The sequence below is a fragment of the Mobula birostris genome, chromosome 10 (genome assembly GCF_030028105.1).
Source record: "Mobula birostris isolate sMobBir1 chromosome 10, sMobBir1.hap1, whole genome shotgun sequence".
Classification (NCBI taxonomy): domain Eukaryota; kingdom Metazoa; phylum Chordata; class Chondrichthyes; order Myliobatiformes; family Myliobatidae; genus Mobula; species Mobula birostris.
In genome coordinates this window covers 84,500,973-84,523,390 of record NC_092379.1, presented here as the reverse complement: position 1 = coordinate 84,523,390, position 22,418 = coordinate 84,500,973, and positions in this window count along the sequence as shown.

Genomic DNA, 22,418 nt, shown 5'->3' with positions numbered 1-22,418 from the left:
AACACCTAAAGCAAGTTCATATCCCCCACCGTCTTCTCCATGACCCACTGGAAGGTTGCAGGGGCTCCCGATATGCCCTGGGGCATCCTTTTGAACTGGAAGAATCCCAGGGGACATATAAAGGCCGCCTTCTCTTTGTTGGCCTCACTCATAGGGATCTGGCAATATCCACTCCTCAAATCCAGCACACTGAACCACTTCACACCACTCAGACAGGCCAGCGCATCTTCGACCCTTTGGGACCGTATACTGGTCAGGGATGGTGCGCCTGTTCAGAGTCTTATAGTCCACACACATGCATACCTTCCCGTTCTTCTTCCGGGCCACTACTACTGGAGGTGCATAGGAGCTTTGGGACTCAGTGATGATCCCAGCTTCCTTCAACTTACACAAATGCTGCCACAGGTCTTCCACGTCTGCAGGGGCCAGTTGCCACGACCTCTCTTTAAACGGGGTGTCCTCGGTCACCCGTATAGTGTGACAAATGCTCTTGGAACAACCAACATCAAACTTGCCAATGGAAAAGTCAGCTTCCAGCTTCAACATCTTCTCTACCAGCCTCCTTTTCCAACCCAACGGCACCGGGGAGTCCCTGAATTTGAATGATTCAGCAGTCAACTTTCCCCCTTTTTCCAATAGTTTCTCCCTGACCTGTCTCACAGGGGTACCAGACATTACTGTCACCGGGAACAAATGTGCCAGGGGCATCCCCTGCCTGAAGATGACCTCCCTCTTCGCAGTGTTCCTGACAATCACTGCCATCCTGCTCACCTGTACAACCAAGGGCTTCTGCAATTCAGGCCTCACCGGTACCCCAACAGGAAATCTCGACTCCCCCTCGTGGTCTTATGGAGTGTCCACAAAGAGGGCTTCGCCCTCCAGGAAATTTGGGGGTCCCCATCACTCTCGCTACTTCCCCAGGCCATACCAACATTGGCTTCGACTGGGTGAACCACACAGTCCCTCGTTTAAATTCAATATCCAGCCCAATGCTGCCACACACTTCCTGAAAAGCAGCTTGAAACACTGGATGCACGGACAATGTTCCCAGAAAGCTCTCACCAGCCTTCTCCTTGCAGGCCCCCATGAGCCTCCTCACAAGAGGGGTGTTGGTCCCCACCAGAACTGAAACGTCACCCTTCTCAACGTGGTCCGGACAAACCAGCACTAATTTATCAAGGGCCTCACACACTCTCACATCGGCCTCCGAGAACTCCAGTTTCACTGACAAATAACCGTCGTATGGATAATCACCAGCACTGAGACCCCAAATCTCCAGTGCACTGAATGGTGTCGAGGGTAAATGCTTCAGATACCGGTTGTAAAACGAACGGTACAGTAACATGACCTGCGACCAGGTGTTGAATATGGCTTTAGCATAAATACCTTCTATCCGTAGCGACACATTGGAGCGTGGTCCCACTAAGCCTTCAGGAATAGGGTCTTTTGCTTTCGGGAATTCCTTGGTACATTGCTGGGAACGTGTTCCCCCAGAGACACCAGGCCATTCCCTCACTGGGTCTCCTCTAAGTTTGCCCAACGACTCTCCCTGCTGAGGTACCCAAGGGCTCACTCTCCTTCTGGCGTGACACCTGCTGCCAGCAGCCATCCGCATTGTTCATCCCCTTGGGGAATCCGCCCTCGCCATAAGCTCCGTCATACAGGGGTGTCACACCCGCTGATAACAGCCGATGTATCTCCATTCTCAACTCTGCCGCAATCGCCTCTACCACTCCCCGGGGTAGGTTATCCGTGATCACTTCACCACAGGAGACTACTACCGAGGACTGTACCCTGCTGACTGAGTCCTCCCATGCCTCTGCCATGTTCTCCTCTTCCCGTACCTCTCTGATCAGCTCAACAAAAGATGGAGGGATCATGTCTTACGAGACTGTCAGAGACCCCATGCAATCCGGTCATGGGACTGGGCATCCCTGGCTATCTGGTCCATAGAGGGCGGGAGGAGAAGATGGCAGCATGCACAGCCTCTCTGGTGATGATTATCTGTTATCTGTCTAGGAGGAGGTCGTGCACAATTCTGATTTGATGGAGGCAGACGCGAGAGCACGGAGGAACATCTGGTGAAACTTCTGAAATGCCTGTTTTGCTGCCACTGCTACTGTGTGATCCGAAATCTCCGGAGGGGAAGGTCCCGAATCCTTGGCTTTGCCTGTTGCTTGGCAGTCGGGGCCGGGGTCGAAGCGCTCGGCAGAGATGGTGCTCAGTGCTCGGTGTCGGAGGGTTGTTCGGAGGCTCGAAGTTTTTGGACAGACTCAGAGTTGGACTGTGGTCGGGTGCTTCCAGGGTGCTGCATCAGCAAGTTTGTGGAGCTGGAAGCTCATGGCAGGGAGAGTTTTTTTCCCTTCTACTGTCTGTGTGGAGCTATCGGGACTTTGAGACTTTTTTTTACCGTGCCCATGGTCTGCTCTTATCAAATTACGGTATTGCTTTGCACTGTTGTAACTAAATATTATAATTATGTGGTTTTTGTCAGTTTTAGTCTTGGTCTGTCTTGTGTTTCTGTGATATCATACTGCAGGAACATTGTATCATTTTTTAATACATGCATTTCTAAATGATAATAAATGAGAACTGAGTGTCCTCATAACCTAATCTAATCTAATCTTAACTGATCCACCTCAGCCGCCTGAATGACCCCTCTGCGCCGCAAGCAATTCAGCTGCCTCCCTAGCTGAAAATAAAAGCAGAAAGCTTCTCCCCCTTCTCCTGACGCACATTTTGAAACCCCACCAGGAGCTCCACTGGGCTTCTAGTCGGACCAAAAGCATTGTCCAGTGCTTGCAGATAATTGACAGCTACAGGATAATTTAACCTGACGGCTGTCACAACGTCAGCAGCTTGTCCATTCAAACTTTCAACCAATCACTGTCGCTTTTCATTATCCGAGCACTGCCACTCATCTAACAACTGAGAGGTCTGTTCCAACCACGTCTCATACTCCTCCTCCCCTTTAGGGGTGGGCGTTATTCCAGAGAATCGGTGGAACCTGTCATAGCTGGGACTTTGTTATCTCCAGCCATAACCCAAACATTGCTGCTACAGAAAAACTGTTACTTCAGCAGGGAACATTACAAAAAAAAAGAATACGTTAGTCATTGTTAAAAGTCAATTTTTTTCTTTATTTTGAAGAGGAACAGAAATGTTTCAGCTCTGAGTTTCCAAATATGCATTATACTTTTTACACAAGTGAATTTGGAAGGTTTAAATTTGATAGTCAGGCTTGGAATTGATCAGTACTATATGTTAATTTGTCAAGGAAAAAAACAAACATTGATGAATGACTTACATAAATATCTAATTTTATAGGATTATAAATATTTGGCAACAAGAGTTAAAAGCAACACACATAAAATGCTGGAGGAACTCAACAGGTCAGGCAGTATCTATGGAAATGAATAAACAGTCAATGTTTCTGGCTAAGACCCTTCTTCAGGACTGGAAAAGAAGGGGGGAGGTGCTAGAATAAAAAAGTGTAGGAGAATGGAAGGATGATAGATAGAGATGATAGTTGAAGCTAGGTGTGTAGGAAAAATAAAGGGCTGGAGAGCAAGGTATCTGATAGTAGAGGAGAGTAGACCATAGGAGAAAGGAAGGAGGAGGGGACCCAGGGGTAGGTGATAGGCGGGTGAGAAGAGGTAGGGGGCTGGAGTGGGGAATGGAAGAAAAGGGGAGGGGGAGGCTTTTTTAACAGAGAGAGAAATCGATATTCATGCCATCCACTTAGAGGCTACCCAGATGGAATCAAAGTCAAGCTTTAGTCGTAATGTGAAATGACAATATTAAACAGAAATATCACAGAGTTTTAAATTACATTAGTGATTTTCATCATGCATTGATATTTTTTAATAATATGCATGTTCAACTTAATAACAAAAAAGATTTATATCAAAAACATTAGGCTGGAAACTTGATATCCACAAACATTTCTTTTCACATTGCTACTGATAGATAATTTATTAAAACTCAGAAATAGAAAGAAAAATTGTGGAATTTTCTTCTTTTACAACAAATAAAACAATTAAAACCTTCTTATCATTGAGGAATTGTTGGGCTATGAATGTCAATAAACTTGAGTTGAATTAAAAGCTAAGGGCATATTATTTTTTATATATCAAGAGGACTATTTTGCAGTACATTGTGACCAGTTAGGTAAATATTAGATGTATGCTTATACAATGGATTGATATAACAGTGAGGCAGTATTCTGTTGTTCTGAATTTACTGTGTGATTTTCAAATTTTAGCGATCAACATCAACCTGTGTGAGTCATGCACAGTTTTAAATGTTTTACTTTTTATCTCGCTAGTAGTGGTACCACAATATTTCAGAAAGTTTATGGAAGTCATCTCTCTCTCTCTCTCTCTTGCTCTCTCTCTCTCGCTCTCTCTCTCTCTCTCTCTCTCTCTCTCTCTATATATATATATATCATGCAGTGGACTCTGCAGTAGTGAAGGAACAGGTACAATGTGGGGAATGAACAGTGAGTATTAAGTGACCTGCTGCCATTCCTGGATATGCTGAGCTGTTTACATTAGAAAAGCATAAAACATGATCCAAGCAAGTTGAGCAAAGAATAAGACAAAATTGCCCTGTTCAGTTTGGAATCTTCACAGCTGGCAGATATAACCTTTTTACCTCAAGACAGCATGAGCAGCAGTAATACAGCAGGTCATCATTCTCAAACCATCAGTATGACACATCCCAGTGCAGTGATGCCACCAGTCCCAATGCAGCAATATTGTCTGTCCTAATACAATTCCAATATGGTGATGAAACCTATATCAGTACAACAATGCTGGCTCTGAGTACAACAATGCCAATAGTGCCAAGACAGCATTGTTACCAGTCTCAGTTGAACAATGGCAATAAGCAAATTATTCTGGTGCCATTGCTCTTTTGGAACTGGTGATATTGCTACCAGTGTCAGAGCTACAGTACTGCTGGTCACAGGACTGCGACGTCAATATTCCAAAGCATAAATTCCACTAGTTCTTGATGTTTCAGGTGAAATATTCTTCACCAAATAAAGACCCTTCTAAATGAAACTATAAGTCTGTTTCTCTTTCTGCAAATGCTACCTGACCTATTGAGTGCTTCAGGCGACTTCCATTTTTATTTCATATTTACACTTGCAGCTTTTCCTTTTTAATATAAAAAAGAATTTGACTGACTGTCAGTCTGAGTGTTTTGAACATTATAATAGCATAATTTATTCTCAATATCATCCATTATTCTATTTCTCAATTGCAATTTTGAAGACAATTAATCATAGACAGCAACTCAAAATGTTTCGAGCTATCTTCTTTATTTGAGTATAATCTAGAATTTGACAGACATGATCATTTATCTGGTATTTAACTCAAACACATAGAAGCGAATAATCAAATGAATAGTTTCCACAGGATGCAATACAATGATTTTTAATTTGGCTATATCATTAATAAAAATTAAAGAGTAATACAGGTTGAGACCACTTGGCCCATTGTATCTTTGGTGGAATATTCCAATGAACATCCTTTCTGTTCTTTCTCCACATTTCTGCAATAGCAGCTTGCATTCCTTCAGACTTCTCTGTACTTAGCTTCTTTCTCATTATGGAATGTTCCTCTGATCCATTATTATGTTCTTTTTGGTAATTTCTATTGATTAAAAAGGCCAGTGGCACTAAAATAACTTTGGAACAACTTTCACCATACAGTACTCTGAAAAAAAGTTATTAAATATTTATTAAAATGCAGAAATTTAATTTTGAGAAAAATATTTAGCAGATTGAAGTTTCGCTTAAGTGGGACCAACTTCTGTGTAAATAATTTTAATGTATTTTGCATTAAAAAGAGAAATAAGTGAAAGCCAAAGAGAAAAGCATAAATGCCAAGACTGGAGCAGAGAAGGGAGAGTTGGGTTTTGGTATTTAGGGTAACATTAGAAGTGTAGAGAATCAAGAAATAACTCCAATGAAAAGAAAAGCAATAACTGAATCATGAACCACCTAATAATTAACCTGAGGGGTGAGATGTTGATTGCTAGAGCAGCTGGTGAAGTAGGGAAGTGTGGAAGTTCATTCATGTCGCACTTAATAAAACAAAATCATCTGAAGATGGGAATTTTGAGATCAGATTGCTGGGACATGGAACAGGTGGTAAAGAGAGGATTTGGGATAAATAAAAGCTGTGGAGAAAGCAGAGTTCAAATACTTAAGAAGTGAGCTAGCAGTTTACTAGGATTACATGATATTCAGGAATAAGTTTCAGCAGCTTTGGGCTGAATTGTGCTCGATTCAGCTTTCTGCTCCCAGGCATGCACTACACCCATGTTAACCTGGTAAAGGCTATCTGTAGTTTCCTAACCCTAGTTACACAGCAAACCCTCAATTGTGATCCAGCTCTCTGCTGTCAAGGACCTTTGAATAGTTTTATATGTTTTGATTGGGAAATTTAAGTCTATTCAAACAGATTTAGGTAATTAAAACTACAGCGAGAAATGTTCTTTATAAAATTGTAAACAACTTAAGCAAAACCCAAATGTTTACCTGTAATTATCTTTTCCTCTATTAAAGTGCATATAATTAGAATCGTTCTGCCAAACAGCCTTGCTGTAAAGCTGAGATGGATGCAAAATACGTCTAAAAACCTTCCTTCAGATCATTACTGACACTCTAATAGTTTGACAACCAGCTTCCCAGGCATATGAATTTTAACTTGTCTTGGACTTTGCACCTGGCTATATTAAAGTCAAAATCATACAGAACATTGATTGATAGCTGACGAAGGGTCTCGACCTGAAACGTTGACTGCACCGCTTCCTGGAGATGCTGCCTGGCCTGCTGCATTCACCAGCAACTTTTATGTGTGTTGCTTGAATTTCCAGCATCTGCAGAATTCCTGTTGTTTATTGATTGATAGCTGTCATCTCTCACAGAAATGGCAGATGCCAGAAGGGCAATATGGCCCGTTTTAACAATAACAAAAGACTGACAGGAAAAGAAAAGTTGGGCTCAAAGTCAATTAAGTCGGGAAGGTCGAGTACTTCCTAAGTAAGCTCCAAAAGGTGTAGAGAAGTTGACTGAATTAAGGCCAAAGGCACAGGCATGCCTAAAGCTGAAGATAGTTAAGGTTCAGAGGACAAAGTATTTTTTGGTTAGGTCTTGATGTCAGTCAAGAAATTCAACAACTCAACACCAATGGGAAAACTGGGACAGAAGGCATCCAACAGACGTTTACAAGATGACCATTTATCTTCAGATGATTAGGAGATTAAACTTGAAAGGTTATATTAAAGATTTACAAAAATGTAGTCAGAATTGGAGGGCTTATGCTATAAGGAAGGATTAAATAGGCTGAAAATATTTTCCCTGGAGACTGTAAGGTACACATATAGCTGCATATGAACCATGAGGGGCATAGATACTGTAAATATTCACCATCTGAAACTAGGGGGCATAATTTTAAGGTGAAAGGTGGTGCATGTACTTGTGCATATAACAATGAACTCAACTTTGACTTTGAGTATGTAAATTAGTAGTCCTGCTTTCCATTTGAAGAGGCACGAGGGGTAAGATTTTTATGCTGAGGGTGATGTATATATGGAAAGAACTGCTGAAGAAAGTAGTGGAGTAGATATCATATATAAAAGACGTATGAGAAGATATGTGAAGAGGAATGATTTAGAGGGAAGTAGGCCAAACACAGGCAAGTGGGACTAACTTAGAAAAGCATCTTGGTCAGCATGGGCAAACGTTTCTGTTTCTGTGCGGTATAATTCTGTGATTCTACTATATCACCAAAGCAGCAACCAGCATGATACTAAGAAGGCGGTGGCCAGTGATGGATCTTCAGGAGTGGACTGTAGGCAATATCACTGAATGACTATGGAAGAAAATTGTATTTGTGTTGGATAAAGATATAGCTAGACCACTGGGAAGTTCAAGAACATCCTAAAGTTGGGAGAAAATATTAATAAAAATGATATAATGATTTCCGTTTGTGACTTTGTTCAGCATCTTCACAGTGTATGCTTAGATAATGTGATACATATTTGATAAATGATTGATTATGCCATTTTAAAAAGTTAAAACATTAAAAATATTGTACAATAAAAATAAGTAACTATATTCAAATTCATTGCATTAATAGAATAAATAAAAGTAATTAACCTGTATCCCACAGTTATCTTTTATGAGTTGACTTCATTGAGATTGATACATTTATTATGCAAGTTCTGAGGAGCACTATAAAGGCCTAAGAATGCAACTTAAATGGAATAGAATTCAAGAGTCTGGGCTCTGGTTAGTAATGTTGGTAAAATCTAGCACACCAGAAGTGATCTAGAAGTTTATAAATAGAGAGGAGGACTACTAATTTACACATTTCAAAGTCGAAGTTGAGCTCATTGTTATATGGACAAGTACATGCATGCAAAGCTATAATAATTTAAAAAACTTAATTGCAGCACCATTACAGAATCATCTTCCAGTCAAGATGGCACGAGCAAACAACAACTCCTCAGGCAATATCTTCCAGATAGTCAATTATTTTGCTTTTTATATGCTTTTCCCCTATTCTTTTTATTTTAGTTGTGTTTTGGAAACTGTTGAAAATGGTGACTTACAGTTTGGAGTTCAATTGAATGATCTAGTACTCTGCTGTCCCCAAGAAAATGCCAGGAGAGGACCGCGAGCACATGTTATCCCAAACAGGAGACCAGAGCCCATGGCGGGACCATGACCGCCTCTATTTCTTGCCAATCGAAGCATCAAGGAAGATTGAAACTTTCAGTAAAATGCAGATGAGGCGGGGTTGGTCGTCACTCTTCATGGATCGGGCCACAGGTTGAGAGACCAGGGGGCGGTGGATGAAGGCCATGGGTCAGCAGTCACTCCCTACAGAAGGACTCAGTTTAAGGTGTTGTTCTCCTCGAAGCTGATGGAGGATGTTTTCAAAAACTCTGAGACATATGTGATTTTCAGTGTGGACTGTAGTTTATATTTGTTTCCTTCAGTTTTTCTGTGTTTTCTTTCTTGTTGCCGATTAGCAGGTGGGCAATATGTTACTTTTTGGGCGAGGGAGGGTTTGGGATTTGAGGTACGATATACTTGTTGGTGTTTCTCTGTGTGAACAATCTGTTATATTTTTGTGTGTGAGAGAGATTGAGGGTTTGGCGTTATTGTCACTGTTTTTTTACATGGGAAAGGATCGGGGGTTAGGACTTTGATGTTTTAGCTGCCGTGTCTGGGTGTGTGATCTGTTAGTTTTGTGCAAGGGAGAGGTTGGGGGGATTGGGGTTTGTGAGTTTTGTTTCTTTTTCATTTTCTTATGGGAGGGGGATTGATGTCTTTTCTTTCAATGACTTTCAAGGTTTTCCTGTATTTCATGGCTATCTGGAGGAGACGAATCTCAGAGTTCTCTGTACATACTTTGATATAAAATGAACCCTTGAAACATTGACTGAAATATATAACAATTATAGCAAATAAAAAGTGCATAACTTACACACAATTCTTTCAGGAAAGAACACAATTAGATTTTTTTAAAAGTCCATTGCACTGTGCCAGTGATTAGGGTTGAGCAAAAGATGAATGGTCAATGAGAAGTAACTGGTCTTGAACATAGTGGTGTAGGATTTCAGGCATCAGTACCTCCTGCTTGATGGTATCTGCAAGAAGATGACATAGGGCCAGTGGTGGAGATCTTTGATGACAAATGTTGCCTTTCAGAGTTTTAAATAAAACTTGAAACACTGGAACAGCTTGCTCTTTGTCTGGCTGTATAGGACATTTAACTGATTAGGAATCCCTCAGCAAGTCATTGAAATATTGGACCAATTTTCAAACTCAAATACCGTGTGGTGATGAATTTTTCAATGTTTTTGACCCAAGCAGCAAAGAAACTTTGGGAGCAAAATTTAATTTGCTTAATAGTAAATAGGAGATTGATTTTCTATTATTGAATTGTACTAACATCCACACTGAATGTACCTCTGGTGAACACTAAGTATAAGAAAATGGCCTTGCTATGAAGGCAGAATGATTATATTAGAGCTCAGAATGAATTCTGTGTGAGAAACCAAATCATCAAGATTCTATTTCTGTTATAAAATTGCTCTTCTTCTATTCTTAACTTTAATTGGTTAGATGTGAACATGTCAGATAAACAATGCTGACATCTTTTTGAGGCAAATGGAGAGTTTTGTGGAAGTTTTTAGCAGTTGAGTGGATGATGTTCCATTATGGTACAAGCAGTTGGAAGAAAACAGAAAAAGTAGTAAATAAAACATGAATGATGGATTTCCTGTACAGTGTTAATTATCTACATCTTGAAGGGAACTCCAATTGCATAGACCATTAGACAATTCTCTTTCTCCCTGCTGCTTAAGTGTAGAACAAGGTTGAAAATTGATCAATGTAACATTCATTATTTTTAAGCCATAAATGCAACATTGCACTCAACCAAACTAAATCAGTACACTAGCAAAATTGTCCATAGGTGATCCTGGCTGTTACGGTGATGAATTAAGGTTCAGATAACATTAAGAGTTTATGCTGCAGGATACAAGGAGATGCCAGTTGGCAGCTACTAGAAAAGCAAAATCTGCTCTTGTCCTCAGTGTGAAGGTAATTGAATAATGTATTAAAATGAATATTTGAACTGTAAATGGTGAAATAGATGTGAAAAGAGAATCTACTTACCTGAACTTATTGAAATGATAATGCTAAATATAGTTCAGGAACAATAAGTGGTCCACCTCAAACCCATGGTTCACCATGAGGAAATAAAGTAATTAAGCCCTTTCTTGAGGTTACTTGATTTGGGTATTACTCACAAACAACAAATATGAGTATTAAAAATCAATCAACAATTAGCCTAATAGATTCTTCAGCAACCAATTATTCTACTTACGGCAGCAATACCTTACAAAACGACATATATTTTCCCCCAGTGCTCTTCAATTACAGTCATTACTATCATCAAATATGTCAGTAACATAAATATAAGATGCTTGAAGGTGAAGCTCGTGAAATGCATGAGAGGTAAAGGAAGAGAATGATGAAGGAGTGTAGGAGATGAATTCCAGAGTATAAACACCAATGCAGTCACATAACTTTAGTCATCGTCATAGTCATAGTCATACTTTATTGATCCCAGGGGAAATTGGTTAAATTGGTTAAATTTAAGGACCTATTTCTAAACTATCATGCTTGCAGCTTCAAAAGATATTCAGACTTCCCCCTTTATTATCAATTAATTCTAAATACCGAAATTTCTGTAGGCATAGCATTATATTAACTTAGAAGATTAGCAATTTATTCACTTTCACTTGCTAGGTAGGTAAGAAATAAGAGAAATAAGCTACATTACTCTTCAAGTCTGCTTCACCATTCAATACGTTTGTGGCTGATCAATAATTTTCTTGCTTTATCAGTATATATCTGAGAGACCTGAACATCCAACAACCTCACATTCAATTTTCAATGTAATCAATGCCACAGGTTCTTAGAATTGCACCGCATAGAAACAGCTCATAGTGTCTATACTGACCATCATGCCTACCTAAAACAGGCCAGCCCACTTGGCTGCTATAATTCCATATCCTACTACACTTTGTCTATTCAAATACTTGTTAAGATACCTCTTAAATCTTCTTACTGTTCCTATCTCCACCACCTCTTCTAATAGCTCATTCCAGATATTAATTAGTCTGTGTAAAAAGTGTATTCATTTAAAAATGTAATCATTTGCTAACAGCACCAAAACTTAACCTACATATAACATTAAAAATGGGAGAGCAGATATTGTTGCCTTGACAGATTTTTTTTCAATATTTAATGAATTCCAGTTCACCATCCTGCTTGAACTAAAGCTTTCAGCAAATTACCCCCTGGATTTCTCACACCTTTGACTATCACAGTATTGTTAAGGGTAGTAAATGTACAGAAAGGGCACCTTGCTAACACATGCTAACAATCTCATTTGTGATCAGCATACAAGGCTTCCTGAGGTTAATAATGAAGTGCCAGATCATTACTACAACTTGAAAATGGATATTTTTAATCCTTTGCTAATGATCATAAAGCTGTATCTCGTTTAATCTAATAGCCTAGTAACATGCTAAATTCTATTTAACATACAGACATCCCAGACTGGCAATAATTGCCATTTTTCAGTATCTGTTTCGCCATATTCTTTTATATCACCATATCATCTCTGTTTAATTGAAGAAGCCTCATTTTTGCGTGAATCTAAATGTTGTTCTGATGTAAGGCATCAGAAGGGTTTCTGGATTTTAAAATGCTCATCAAATTAAAAATGTATTAGTGTTTTTAAATGACCATTTGGAAGACTATAGCAAGTATGACTATCACAATGTTTCCACACCTAATTTTCAAATGAACATTCTGTGTATTTTAATGGCAAAGTACATAACAGAATGTGAAAGCTACACAATCTCATTGTATAATAGCATATTAATGTATCTGATTGAAATACTGTATTTGAGCAGATATTAGACTGTAACCTTCTTAATTCAAATTTAGAACATCTATTTAAAAATATACCAAGTTATTAAATCAAAAAAGATAACTTTTTTGAATATTAATTTGGTTAATCCAGAATCAAATTAAATGTTTCTGACATGGCTCATTCACCCGACTGCTAAAGCCTCTGTCTGAATAGTACATAATTCAGCAATCAAGTATATTCTGCTATCATTATAGCATTCTTTCTTTGTTGTCTTACAATATTTTACATCAATATATAACTGGATTGGATTCTAAATCAATTTTTGGACATCTGCTCATTTAAAAATTAATATAAAAGAAAATTTAACCCAACTACGCAGCATGAGTCATTAGAGATTTCAGGTACCATTGAAGGGATAAAACAAATGCAGAATTTTAATTAACAATTTCTTACTTGAGTGCACAATATAATTATTCAGGGACATTTAAAGTATAATGGTTCGTAAGATGCAGCTTTTTATTTTAACATTAGCACAAGTTTTTAGATCAGGATAAGCAGAGCGGCGTGGGAGCTGAATTCTGAAGGAAGGCAGTTCTTTTTTAAAAACTTCTTCGAGTGTAAGAAGGAAGAGACTGCGCAGGCGCGTGACTTAGACAGGAGAGCGCGGAGAGTTTAAAAAGGAAGATTATTTCCAATGGCTGTCTTTTGGATCGGGACAAGTAGAGCGGCGTGGGAGTAAATTCTGAAGGAAGGCAATTTTTTAAAAAACTTCTTCGACTGAAAGAAGGACGAGACTACGCAGGCACATGATGTAGACAGGACAGCACGGAGAGATTAAAAAGGAGACCACCTTATACAGTGGGCAGCGGTCGGAGCGGGCAGCGGAGTGTAGGGCTTTGGCTTCAACTGGCTTCGGCGGTAACGGGAAGAGACGAGAGCGAAGCACCAACACTTTTTTTTCTCCCCTTGGTGAATCAGCCCGGACAGACAGGAACAGCAGGGCTCACACAGCTAACGGTACGAGCTAACGGTTAAAAAAGTTTGTCTGTTAAGGTAAGTGGGTAGTGGACTTATTTTTCCTGTTTCATTCCTGTAGAATTAGATAGCATGCCTGCAGGGTTAGTGCTTTGTTCAGGGTGTCAGATGTGGGAATCCTGGGAGACCTCCAGCCTCTCTGACGGCCACATCTGCGCAAGGTGCACCGAGATGCAGCTCCTCAGAGGCCGTGTTAGGGATCTGGAGCTGCAGCTTGATGATCTACTGCTTATTAGGGAAAGTGAAGAGGTGATAGACAGGAGCTACAGTGAGGTAGTCATCCCTAGGCTGCAGGGGTCAGAAAACTCGGTGACTGTCAGGAGAGGGAAGGAAAATGCCCGGATAGTGGAGAGCACACCTGTGGCTATCCCCCTCAGTAACAAATATCTTGTTCTGGATGCTATTGAGGGGGATGACCTGACAGGGGGTGCCCAAGGTGACCAGGTCTCTGGCACTGAGCCTGGCGCTGTTGTGCAGGAGGGCAGGAGGGAGAAGAGGAATGCGGTAGTCATAGGGGATTCCATAGTCAGGGGAACGGACAGGAGATTCTGTGAGCCTGATAGAGATACTGGCATGGTGTGTTGCCTCCCAGGTGCCAGAGTATGGGGTGTCTTGGATTGGGTCCAGAATATTCTGAAGGGGGAGGGTGAGCAGCCAGTTGTCTTGGTACATGTTGGTACCAATGACATAGATAGGAGAAGGGAGGAGGTCCTGAAGAGAGATTTCCGGGAGTTAGGAAGGAAGCTGAGGAGCAGGACCTCCAGGTTAGTAATCTCGGGATTGCTACCTGTGCCACGTGCTAGCAAGGGCAAGAAAAGTAGGATCAGGCAGATGAATGCGTGGCTGAGAGACTGGTGCAGGGGGCAGAGCTTCAGATTCTTGGTTCATTGGAATCCCTTCTGGGGGAAGCATGACCTGTTCAAAATGGACGGGTTACACCTGAACCCAAAGGGGACCAATATCCTGGTGGGAAGGTTTCATGGAGCTGTTAGGGAGGGTTTAAACTAATTTGGCAGGGGGATGGGAACCAAAATGATAGAGTGGAGGAAGGGGAAAACAGAAATAAATCTAAGATAGTGAGCAGTAAAGATGTCAGGAAAGACAGGCAGGTGATGGGGCAAATTTGTAGCCATTGAGATGAGTTGCAGTGCAATAAAGTTGCAGTGAAATCAAAGCCAAAAGTACCAAATACTGGTCTTAAGGTGTCATACTTAAATGCACGCAGCATAAGGAATAAGGTGAATGATCTTGTCGTACAGCTACAGATTGGCAGGTATGATATTGTGGCCATCACTGAGACGTGGCTAAAGGATGCATGTCTCTGGGAGCTGAACGTCCAAGGATACACAGTGTATTGGAAGGATAGGAAGGTAGGCAGGGGGGTGGCGTGGCTTCATTGGTAAGAAATGATATCAAATCGTTAGAAAGAGGTGACATAGGATTGGAAGGTGCAGAATCTTTATGGGTTGAGCTAAGAAATCGCAGGGGTAAAAGGACCCTGATGGCAGTTATATACAGGTCTCCAAACAGCTACAGTGATGTGGACTACAAATTACAACAGGAAATAGAAAAGGCTCATTAGAAGGGCAGTGTTATGATAATTGTAGGGGATTTTAACATGCGAGTGGATTGGGAAAATCAGGTCAGGACTGAATCTCAAGAGAGAGAATTTGTAGAATGTTTGCGAGATGGCTTTTTAGAACAGCTTGTTGTTGAGCCCACTAGGGGATCAGATGTACTGGATTGGGTATGGTGTAATGAACTGGAGGTGATTAGAGAGATTAAGGTAAAGGAACCCTTAGGAGGCAGTGATCATAACATGATTGAGTTCACTGTGAAGTTTGAGAAAGAGAAGCCGAAATCCGATGTGTCGGTATTTCAGTGGAGTAAAGGAAATTATAGTGGCATGAGAGAGGAACTGGCCAAAGTTGACTGGAAAGGGACACTGGCAGGAAGGACAGCAGAGCAGCAGTGGCTGGAGAAGTGAGGAAGGTGCAAGGCAGGTATATTCAAAAAAGAAGAAATTTTCAAATGGAAAAAGGATGCAACCTTGGCTGACAAGAGAAGTCAAAGCCAAAGTTAAAGCAAAGGAGAGTACATACAAGGAGGCAAAAATTAGTGGGAAGACAGAGGATTGGGAAGTTTTGAAAAGTTTACAAAAGGAAACTAAGAAGGTCATTAAGAGGGAAAAGTGGAACTATGAAAGGAAGCAAGCAAATAGTATCAAAGAGGAAACTAAAAGCTTTTTCAAGTATATAAAGAGCAAAAGACAGGTGAGCGTAGATAAGGGGCTGATGGAAAATGATGCTGGAGAAATTGTAATAGGAGATAAGGAGATGGTGGAGGAACTGAACGAGTATTTTGCATCAGTCTTCACTGAGGAAGACATCTGCAGTATACTGGACACTCAAGGGTGGCAGGGAAGAGAAGTGTGCGCAGTCACAATTATGACAGAGAAAGTACTCAGGAAGCTGAATAGTCTAAAGGTAGATAAATTTCCTGAACCAGATGGAATACACCCTTGTGTTCTGAAAGAAGTAGCTCTGGAAATTGTGGAGGTATTAGTAATGATCTTTCAAAAGTTGATAGATTCTGGAATGGTTCCGGAGGACTGGAAGACTCTTATCTTGTTAAGTCGCCTCACGTGTGGCACCTTGTCAAAGGCCTTCTGAAAATCTAAATATGCAACATCCACTGTATCTCCCCTGTCTAGCCTACTTGTAATTCCCTCAAAAAATTGTAATAGGTTTGTCAGGCAGGATTTTCCTTTAAGGAAACCATGCTGAGTTCAGCCTATCTTGTCATATGCCTCCAGGCACTCCATAACCTCATCCTTGACAATCGACTCCAACAACTTCCCAACCACCGATGTCAAGCTAACAGGTCTAAAATTTCCTTTTTGCAGTGGATGTTGCATATTTAGATTTTCAGAAGGCCTTTGACAAGGTGCCACACGTGAGGCGACTTAACAAGATAAGAGCCCATGGAATTACGGGAAATTTACATACGTGGATAAGGCGTTGACTGATTGGCAGGAAACAGAGAGTGGGAATAAAGGGATCCTATTCTGGTTGACTGCCGGTTACCAGTGGTGTTCCGCAGGTGTCCGTGTTGGGGCCGCTTTTTTTTACGTTGTACATCAACAATTTGGATTATGGAATAGATGGCTTTGTGGCTAAGTTTGCTGAGGGTATGAAGATAGGTGGAGGGGCCGGCAGTGCTGAGGAAACAGAGAGTCTACAGAGAGACTTGGATAGATTGGAAGAATGGGCAAAGAAGTGGCAAATGAAATACAATGTTGGAAAGTGTATGATTATGCACTTTGGCAGAAGAAATAAATAGGCAGGCTATTATTTAAATGGGGAGAGAATTCAAAGTTCTGAGATACAGCGGGACTTGGGAGTTATCGTGCAGGATACCCTTAAGGTTATCATCCAGGTTGAGTCGTTGCTGAAGAAGGTGAATGGAATGTTGGCATTCATTTCTAGAGGAATAGAGTATAGGAGCAGGGATGTGAAGTTGAGGTTCTATAAGGCGCTGGTGAGACCTCACTTGGATTACTGTGGGCAGTTTTGGTCTCCTTATTTAAGAAAGGATGTGCTGACGTTGGAGAGGGTACAGAGAAGATTCACTAAAACGACTCTGGAAATAAGAGGGCTAACATATGAGGAATGTTTGTCCGCTCTTGGACTGTATTCCTTGGAGTTTAGAAGAATGAGGGGGGACCTCATAGAAACATTTCGAATGTTGTAAGGCATGGACAGAGTGGATGTGGCAAAGTTGTTTCCCATGATGGGGGAGTCTGGTACGAGAGGGCATGACTTAAGGATTGAAGGGCACCCATTTAGAACAGAGATGCGAAGAAACTTTTTTAGCCAGAGGATGGTGAATCTATGGAATTTGTTGCCACGGGCGGCAGTGAAGGCCAAGTCATTGGGTGTATTTAAGACAGAGATTGATAGGTATCTGAGTAGCCAGGGCATCAAAGGTTATGGTGAGAAGGCGGGGGAGTGGGGCTAAATGGGAGAATGGATCAGCTCATGATAAAATGGCAGAGCAGACTCGATGGGCCGAATGGCCGACTTCTGCTCCCTTGTCTTAAGAATAAATTATTTGATTTTTCACATGCTGGATACATGGATGCTAGATTCCTTTAGGTACTATGCTCAAGATCTAGCTTGACCTTTTTGCCTTCATGCAGATTTGCATGGACTTGCAGCACAAGTGGATCCTTGTTAACAAGCTGATGGTTTGATAACATCGATAATAACACAATTATATAACTATTTGCATACTGACCTTTTTTACAGTGCAACTGACTAATAGAAATTACTGTTTTTGTCCAATAAAATGTAGTCTGGGCTTCAATTTGCTTGAATAAATGGAATCAAAACACTAAACTTGCTGATGAAATTGCATATTTATATTTATGATCAGCCATAATTGTAGCGTCAATGAAACAAAATCTTAGACTCAAAGATTTGGTAGCTTTTCATAAGTAATCTTAACCATACACAAAAATGATATCCTTCCTCCTCATGTGGCTCCTTGAATCATTAACTTTTTCTCAGTCCATTGTTTGATATTGTATAATGAACAGTTTAGCTATTGTGTCTTTCTATAATAAGTAGGATGAAGTTCTATTTTACTCAAATTGTGATTCAAATTTTGAAACTTTCTATGTAATTTGAACACAAGATCAGCCATTGACTTCAAACTGATTAGCTCCCAGCCCACCCTCCATTACCTTCATCCTCATCCACCTTTCTTTCATTGCTCCATCAACAAGACAAACAGGAGAAGACAATCTATCTTAATTTTGCAAAATACAATTTCTTAGGGATTATTGAGGAGCGCTGGAATTATGTGAATAGAGCAGATATTGAGGCCCTCCATTAGTCGGGTTCAACCATGATTATTGCGTTCTAGCTGTCTACATGATACGCACTGCAGTACACAAGCCAGGGCTATACGTTATAGAGAGCAAGCTGTCCCCCATGCAGCAGGCTCACCCATTCCAGGCAGCTGATGATTTCATCGGCTTTAATAATAAATATATATATAAATGAGAATTATAATAGCAAATATGAATTCAAATGAGAAACAGTATTCAATAAAATACAAGCAGTAATCAGATTGAAGTTAAAAAGTCATCTTTGCAGATAATCAGTACTCTCTATGGAGTACAGGCTGCTGCACAGCAGGGGGCTGGCTGCTCAGAGATATGCTTTGCAAAGTGCAGTGTCCATGAGTGTTCTCATGCATTAGCCAAATGTCATATGTTATTTGACCTGTATCAAAGCAACTATAGCTTAAGTAATTTATGCCATTGTAACCAAGTTCAAGGAAGCCTGCAGACCAGACTGGTATTATCACTTAGAACATCAAATGGACGATCTATCAGTAGTTGGGAGATTTGTGTATTCAGAGAATCGGCCCTCACAGCACTAATCAATGGGCATTTATCTCACTGTTCTCGGAAGATTTCAGACTGCCTGAGTGAATTAGTTTGTCCCAACAAAAGGATTGAACCTTCAGTGCAGTCTCGTCAATTACAATGTGCCTTCACTGGAAATGGTTCCTCGAAGGGACTAGTTGTCAAACAAAAAAAATTGAAAAAAAACAATGTCATCGTAACTATGGAAATTGTATTGAATCACCTGTTATACCTTTGATCTTAAGGGTGGATGAATGTGGTGTACTTTGAGTTTGAGGGATTCTACTGACAGGATCACTGCAAGAACGCCTGCTTGTTATGATGAATAAAAACTTTTATATCATCAGCTTCAGTGTCTCTCCAGTGAATTAGATCACAATCTAGAATATATTGAAACTCTAATGTCAACTTATTATAACTTCATAGGAATATATGTGGATTTAATTTACTGCTTGGATAGGAAGGATTATTTCACTTTGCATATAGAGCAGCAGTTCCCAGCCTGGGCTCCATGGATCCCTTGGTTACTGGTAGAGGTCCATGGCTTAAAATTTTGAGAACCCCCGATTTAGAGAATATAGACACTCCATGTTCAGTGACCACTTTATTCGGTACACCCGTACACTTGCTTGCTAATGCAAATATCTAATCATTCAACCATATGGTAGCAACTTGATGCTTAAATACATGCAGACATGGTCAAAAGGTTCATTTGTGTAAACCAAATATCAAAATGGGGAAGAAATATGACCTGAGTGACTTTGACCGTGGAATGATTGTTGATACCAGGAGTATCTCAGAAACTGCTTGTCTCCTGGGATTTTCACACATAAGAGTCTCTAGAGTTTACAGAGAATGGTGCAAAAAAAAAACCCAAAAATCTCATGAGCAGCAGTTCTATGGATGCCTTGTTAATGAGAGAGGTCAGAGGAGAATGACTTGACAGATTCAAGCTGACAGGAAGGTGACAAGAACTCGAATAACCATGCATTAAAACAATGGTGTGCATGAGAACATCACTGCATGCACAATATATAAAACCTTGAAGTGGATGGGCTGCAGCAGCAGACCACAAACACACGCACAGAGGTCACTTATTAAGTGTAGGAGGTATGTATGGTTAAACGTACATTCATTTTCATAAGATGCAAACACGAGGAATTCCGCAGGTGCTGGAAATTCAAGTAACACACATCAAAATTGCTGGTGACCGCAGCATGCCAGGCAGCATCTCTAGGAAGAGGTACAGTCAACGTTTCAGGCCAGGACCCTTCATCAGGACTAACTGAAGGAAGAGCTAGTAAGAGATTTGAAAGTGGAAGGGGAGGGGGAGATCCAAAATGATAGGAGAAGACAGGAGGGGGAGGGATGGAGCCAAGAGCTGGACAGGTGATAGGCAAAAGGGATATGAGAGGATCATGGGACAGGAGGCTCAGGGAGGTGGAAAAACGGGGAGGGGGAGAAAACCCAGAGGATGGGCAAGGGGTATAGTCAGAGGGACAGAGGGAGTAAAAGGAGAGTGAGAGAAAGAATGTGTGTATATAAATAACAGATGGGGTACGAGGGGGAGGTGGGGCATTAGCGGAAGTTAGAGAAGTCAATGTTCATGCCATCAGGTTGGAGGCTACCCAGACAGAATATAAGGTGTTGTTCCTCCAAGCTAAGTGTGGTTTCATCTTTACAGTAGAGGCCGTGGATAGACATATTAGAATTGGAATAGGATGTGGAATTAAAACGTATGGTCACTGGGATATTCTGCTTTCTCTGGCGGACAGAGCGTAGGTGTTCAGCAAGGCGGTCTCCCAGTCTGCGTCGGGTCTCGCCAATATATGGAAGGCCACATCGGGAGCACTGGATGCAGTATATCACCCCAGCCGACTCACAGGTGAAGTGTCGCCTCACCTGGAAGGACTGTCTGGAGCCCTGAATGGTGGTAAGGGAGGAAGTGTAAGGGCACGTGTTGCACTTGTTCCGCTTACAAGGATAAGTGCCAGGAGGGAGATCGGTGGGGAGGGATGGGGGTGACAAATGGACAAGGGAGTCGCTTGGGGAGCGATCCCTGTGGAAAGCGGGGGTGGGTGGGGGGAGGGAACGGTAGTGGTGGGATCCCGTTGGAGGTGGCGGAAGTTACGGAGAATAATATGTTGGACCCGGAGGCTGGTGGGGTGGTAGGTGAGGACAAGGAGAACCCTATTCCTAGTGGGGTGGCGGGAGGATGGAGTGAGAGCAGATGTGCGTGAAATGGGGGAGATGCGTTTGAGAGCAGAGTTGATGGTGGAGGAAGGGAAGCCCCTTTCTTTAAAAAAGGTGGACATCTCCCTCGTCCTGGAATGAAAAGCCTCATCCTGAGAGCAGATGCGGCGGAGATGGAGGATTTGCGAGAAGGGGATGGCATTTTTGCAAGAGACAGGGTGAGAAGAGGAATAGTCCAGATAGCTGTGAGAGTCAGTAGGCTTATAGTAGACATCAGTAGATAAGCTGTCTCCAGAGATAGAGACAGAAAGATATAGAAAGGGGAGGGAGGTGTCGGAAATGAACCAGGTAAACTTGAGGGCAGGGTGAAAGTTGAAGGCAAAGTTAATAAAGTCAACGAGCTCAGCATGCGTGCAGGAAGCAGCGCCAATGCAGTCGTCGATGTAGCGAAGGAAAAGTCGGGGACAGATACCAGAATAGGTTTGGAACATAGATTGTTCCACAAAGTGAAAAAAAAAGGCAGGCATAGCTAGGACCCATGCGGGTGCCCATAGCTACACCTTTAGTTTGGAGGAAGTGGGAGGAGCCAAAGGAGAAATTATTACGAGTAAGGACTAATTCCGCTAGACGGAACAGAGTGGTGGTAGAGGGGAACTGATTAGGTCTGGAATCCAAAAAGAAGCGAAGAGCTTTGAGACCTTCCTGATGGGGGATGGAAGTGTATAGGGACTGGATGTCTATGGTGAAAATAAAGCGATGGGGGCCAGGGAACTTAAAATCATCGAAAAGTTTAAGAGCGTGAGAAGTGTCACGAACATAGGTAGGAAGGGATTGAACGGGGGGGGGGATAAAACCGTGTCAAGGTATGCAGAAACGAGTTTGGTGGGGCAGGAGTAAGCTGAGACAATAGGTCTGCCAGGAGAGGCAGGTTTGTGGATCATGGGTAGGAGGTAGAAACGGGAAGTGCAAGGTGTGGGAACTATAAGGTTGGTAGCAGTGGATGGGAGATCCCCTGAGCGGATAAAGTCGTAAGATGTTGGGTTTCTCACTTATGCAGCCAAGGTAAATTCAGAATCAGAATCAAATCAGGTTTATTATCACCGGCATGTGACATGAAATTTGTTAACTTAGCAGAAGCAGTTCAATGTAATACATAATCTAGCAGTGAGAGAATAATAATAATAATAATAATAAAAACATTAAATAAAACATAATAATACATAAACAAGTAAATCGATTACGTATATTGAATAGATTTTAAAAATGTGCAAAAACAG